Source organism: Nicotiana attenuata, chromosome 1 (assembly GCF_001879085.1).
Source record: "Nicotiana attenuata strain UT chromosome 1, NIATTr2, whole genome shotgun sequence".
NCBI classification, from domain to species: Eukaryota; Viridiplantae; Streptophyta; class Magnoliopsida; order Solanales; family Solanaceae; genus Nicotiana; species Nicotiana attenuata.
In genome coordinates, this window is record NC_031989.1 from 83,153,996 (window position 1) to 83,160,071 (window position 6,076).

Genomic DNA, 6,076 nt, shown 5'->3' on the forward strand with positions numbered 1-6,076 from the left:
TAGTTGTTCGTAGCGGCATTTTACCCATTCTGCGTCGTCAAGTTCCGCTTCCTGTATGATCCTCAAGGAGGGAATCTCCACCTCGGCGGGAATGACTGTCTCTGTACCATAAACCAACATATATGGAGTTGCTCCGGTTGATGTGCGAACTGTGCTACGGTATCCCAATAGAGCAAACGATAGCTTTTCATTCCACTGCTTGTGTTTCTCTATCATCTTCCTTAGTATCTTCTTAACGTTCTTATTGGCTGCTTCTACAGCTCCATTCATCTGAGGTCTGTAGGCTATAGAATTCTTGTGTTTAATCTTGAATGTTTCACACATTGCTTTCATCAGGTCACTATTGAGATTGGAACCATTATCAGTAATGATTGACTCTGGGATACCGAACCGGCAAACGATGCGGTCGCGAACAAAGTATGCCACAACTTTCTTGGTCACTGCCTTATATGATGCTGCTTCAACCCATTTGGTGAAACAATCAATTGCCACCAGAATAACCTGTGCCCGTTTGATGCGGCAGGCTCAATAGGTCCGATAACATCCATTCCCCAAGCGGCGAACGGCCATGGCGAGCTTGTTGCAGTAAGCTCGTTTGGAGGCACTTTTATCATGTCTGCATGTATTTGACAGCGATGGCATTTTCGGACATACTGGATGCAGTCCGTTTCCATAGTCATCCAAAAATATCCTGCCCGGAGTATCTTCTTTGCTAAGACAAAACCATTTATGTGTGGACCACAGGTCCCAGCATGAACCTCTTCTAACAACCTGGATGCTTCCTTTGCTTCGACACACCTTAGTAATCCCAAATCGGGAGTCCTCCTATACAGTATTCCTCCGCTGTGAAAGAAGTGATTGGATAACCTTCCCAGTGTGCGCTTCTGAGTAGCGTTTGCAAGTTCTGGATATTCTCCTGTTGCCAAATATTCCTTGATATGGTGGAACCATGTTCTTCCGTCTGCTTTTTCCTCGACATGAACACAATAAGCTGGTTGGTCATGATTCTTTATTGGAATGGGATCTATGAAGTTCTTATCTGGATGCTGAATCATAGATGATAGAGTAGCTAATGCGTCGGCAAACTCATTCTGGACTCTAGGGACATGCTGAAATTCTGTCTTTGTGAACCTCTTCCTCAACTCCTGTACATGATGCAGATAAGGGAGTATCTTGGAGTTCTTGGTTGCCCATTCTCCTCGGACCTGATGTATGAGCAAATCTGAATCCCCGATCACTAGTAATCCTGAATGTTCATATCAATGGCCAGCTTGAGCCCTAAGATGCAGGCTTCATATTCGGCCAAGTTGTTGGTGCACGGGAACCTGAGCTTGGCAGACACTGGATAATGCTGACCTGTTTCTGATACTAGAACTGCTCCTATGCCAACTCCTTTGAAGTTTGCTGCTCCGTCGAAAAATATTCTCCAGCTATCATAGGATTCTGCGATATCTTCTCTAATGAAAGAGACCTCTACGTTAGGAAAATACGTCTTTAGATGCTCGTATTCTCCGTCCAGGGGATTTTCGGCAAGATGATCTGCCAGTGCTTGTCCTTTAATTGCCTTCTGAGTCACATAAACAATGTCGAATTCACTCAGCAGGATTTGCCACTTGGCTAGCTTGCCCGTGGGCATGGGCTTCTGGAAGATGTACTTTAGCGGATCCATTCTCGATATGAGATAAGTGGTATAGGCACAGAAATAATGACTCAACTTTTGGGATACCCAAGTCAGAGCACAACAGGTGCGTTCTAATAGAGAATACCGGGCCTCGTACGGGGTGAACTTTTTGCTGAGATAGTAGATGGCTTGCTCTTTTCTCCCCGTTTCATCATGTTGTCCCAAAACACAACCGAATGCCCCATCCAATACTGCAAGGTAGAGCAACAGCGGTCTACTTGGTTCGGGCGGAACCAGAACTGGCGGTGTTGACAGGTATTCCTTGATTCTGTCGAAGGCTTTCTGACAATCATCAGTCCATTTGGTGGTGGCGTCCTTCTTCAACATCTTAAAGATTGGCTCACAAATGACAGTGGACTGAGCTATGAAACGACTGATGTAGTTGAGTCTTCCCAAGAAACTCATAACCTCTTTCTTGTTCTTTGGCGGTGGCAATTCTCGAATGGCCTTAACCTTTGACGGATCCAGTTCTATTCCTCGTCGACTTACGATGAACCCAAGCAGTTTTCCGGCGGGAACCCCGAATGCACATTTGGCGGGATTCAGCTTCAGATTGTACCTTCTTAATCTGTTGAAGAACTTTCTCAGATCTTCCATGTGGTCAGTGGCTTTCTTGGATTTGATGATGACATCGTCTACATACACCTCGATCTCTTTGTGTATCATGTCATGGAAAATAGTAGTCATGGCCCTCATGTAGGTGGCCCCAGCATTCTTTAATCCAAACGGCATCATCTTGTAACAATACATCCCCCACGGCGTAATGAAAGCCGTTTTCTCCGCGTCTTCTTCGTCCATCCATATCTGATGATACCCAGCAAAACAATCAACGAATGACTGCAGCTCGTGCTTGGCGCAATTGTCAATCATAATGTGTATGTTCGGCAAGGGGAAGTCATCTTTTGGACTGGCCCGGTTGAGATCCCGGTAGTCGACACAGATTCTGACCTTCCCGTCCTTCTTCGGTACTGGCACAATATTGGCTAACCATGTTAGGTACTCTACTACCCTGAGAACCTTGACTTTGACTTGCTTGGTGACTTCTTCCTTGATTTTCAAACTCATGTCAGGTTTGAACTTTCTGAGCTTCTGTTTTACTGGTGGGCATGTGGGATCGGTTGGCAGTTTGTGAGCTACAATAGATGTACTGAGACCAGTCATATCATCATACGACCAGGAGAATATGTCCTCATATTCCCTTAGAAATTCCGTGTACTCTTTCTTTTCTGACGGTGACAGGTGAACACTGATGCGCGTTTCCTTGACATTCTCGGTATCCCCCAAGTTGACAACCTCAGTTTCATCCAAGTTAGACTTAGGCCTATTCTCAAAATCCTCAACTTCTCTAACAATCTCTTCTGGTATATCATCTTCTTCGGAGTCTATATCCGTTTTTTGCGTTGTCTCGTTGCATGTCACAATCATTGGTACATCAAGATAAGTAATAGTAATGCTGTATAGAATAAAGTATATGATAAAAGTAATAAGAGCAAGATTTATAAGAAACTGAAATGCTTTGATAAATTTTGTAATTGTTTTGAACATTGGAGCTCTTATTTCGAAATTAAAATGCGAAAAAGAAAAAGTCAACTAGCGAAAAATAAAGATGATGCATGGTGCTTTGCTCAGACTTGCTACCCCAAAGCTTTCCGGGCCCTGGTGGTTCTGATGGACCAATTGCTGAGGCGTGCTCCTCGGCTCACAGCTTGCATGGAAGGGCCTTCCTCCCTCCCTCCTCGAAAATGACATAACAGTCCATATTGTCGTCTTCCAAGAACAGATTCTTCATTGCGCCAACGCTTCCTCTTTTTCTGAACCATATATGACGTCTGCTGGCTGGCAAGTCTGCTCCAGGCGAGGTATCGGATGCTCCAATGGGTAGTAAGGACCGCGCCATGGTGGCGACCATTCACTAAACTCTTTCCAGGTGTACTCATATCCCAAAACAAAAGTGGTACCGTGTTTCTTCAGCTTGATGGGTTTGGCGATTCCCTGGAGGTTTTTGCCGAGCCCCTTGCTAGGTTCATATCCACACCAATTCAGTATGCTATCAACCTTGTTATCCCACCATTTATCCTTGTCTATGGCGTTGACTCGCTCAATGTGATGGTAGGTTTCCCCGCCTATCTTCCTTCTTTCTCCGATTGCTGGGATGGTCTGGCGACTGTATATGGGATTACTACCGTCGCCATGAATAATCACCTCGTAGTGATTCCACTCGAACTTCACTGCCTGGTGCAGGGTTGATGCCACAGCTCTTGAAGCATGAATCCAAAGCCGTCCCAATAGCAAGTTGTAAGATGCTGGGACATCTATCACCTGAAAATCAACGCCGAACCAAGTCGGTCCCATTTGCAGACACAAACTGATTTCCCCAATAGTGGACCTTTGGGATCCGTCGAAAGCTTTGACATTGATGGCTCCATCCTTGATCTCATGCAGGATCTTTCCCAATGTTCTGAGAGTCACCAATGGACAAATATTGAGGCTGGACCCTCCATCAACCAGAATCCTGGTGATGAAATAATCCTCACATTGCACAGTGATGTGCAACGCCTTGTTGTGGCTTAGCCCTTCCGGTGGCAGCTCATCCTCGTGGAAAGTGATTTTCTGACTCTCCAATACCTGCCCTACCATGTTCGCCATTTCTCCTCCAGTTGTGTTGCTGGGCACATATGCCTCGCTCAGCACTTTCAATAAGGTATTTTTGTGTGCGTCAGAGCTTTACAGCAGGGCTAGGATGGAAATCTGGGTTGGCGTCTTGTTCAACTGATCGATGACTGAGTACTCCTTTGCTTGTATCTTCCTCCAGAGGTCATCAGGACCAGTTTTAGTGAAGGTTGGTCGTCCGGAGGCTTGCCTACTGGACTCAGCTAGATGTTCTGGAGTATAAACCCTGCCGGTTCTGGTCATACCCTGTGCTGCAATTGCTTCTCCAGATTTGGTTTTCCCTTTCCTTCTCGCCTTGGCGGTGTAATCCAAGGAATGGCCTTCGTATGGAATGGTGCTACGACTGACATTGCTACAGGAATGGGTACCCTTGTTTTGGGAAGTAACACAACAACTTCAAATGGCACAGGTGCTTTCGGGAATCCAAACTCAACCTCAAATGGTCCTGGCGTCTTTGTAGAAGAGATGTTTCAAGCTCAAGCGGTATGGACATATTCACTTCAGCATCTCTAGAATGCTGGATCTGGACAACAATCGGATTAAGAGTGACTGTTGGTTTCTTTGGATCGACACCCTCCGCAATCAATCCAATCGACCCTTTGGGGTCCCAATCATCTTCTATCTCGATCATGTAAAGGCCTCCACCCTTGTGGTCAGGCAGAGGGTTGTTGCGAACATTAGGAGCAGGCTCCTTTGCCACGATGATCTTGTTGTCAATTAAATCTTGGATTTTATCCTTCAGAGAGCGACACTCATAAATGGTATGCCCCTTCATGCCGGAATGGTATGCACAGGTTTTGTTTGGTTTGATCCATTGGGAAGGATTTTCTGGAGTTATGGCAGGGATAGGGGTGACGTAACCAGCAGCTTTGAGCCTTTCATACAGCTGGTCGATCGGTTCGGCGATGGGGGTGTACTGTTTGGGAGGTCTACGGTCGAAGTTAGGTCGCGTTCTAGGGAAGTTTTGGCGGGTGGGAGGTGATTGATAGTGAGAGGGCTGAGCATTATAGGCTTGATAGACGGGTGCGGGTTGGGAATATCTTGGTGAGGTAGGTTGATATGTGGGGGTGGAGATGATTGGTAAGTAGGTGGCGGAGCTTGGTAAGAGGGCGGGGGTGCTCGGTAGTTTGGAGTAGGTTGATATGTGAGTGGGGGTAATGGATAGGTTTGGTACTTTATTGGGGATTTTGTTCTCTGTGAAACCATCACGGCACAAACATCCTTTTTCTTGGACATGCCACCAGACTGTAGAACCTTGTTGGTGGCCTGTAATGCCTCAAAGTTGGTGACCATACCACTCTTAATGCCTTCCTCAATCCTCTCCCCTAGCTTGATGATGTCGGAAAATTTCTGACCCTCAATCAACATCAACCTCTCATAATATTGAGGGTCCTGAGCTCGGGCAAAAAACCTGTTCATCTGTTCTTCTTCCAAAGCCGGTCTGACCTTGGCAGCCTCTGATCTCCAACGAGTGGCATACTCGCGGAATGTCTCTGTGGGTTTCTTCTTTAAGTTCTGGATGTAGAACACATCTGGCGCATTTTTTGTATTGAATCTGAACTTGTCCATGAAATCGGACGCCATACCTACCCAATTCGTCCACTTCTTGGGGTCTTGGCTAATGTACCAAAATAGAACATCCCCTTTCAGACTTCTCATAAAGAGCTTCATGCGAATCTTTTCATCTCTTCCGACTCCGACTAGCTTGTCGCAGTATGTCCTCAA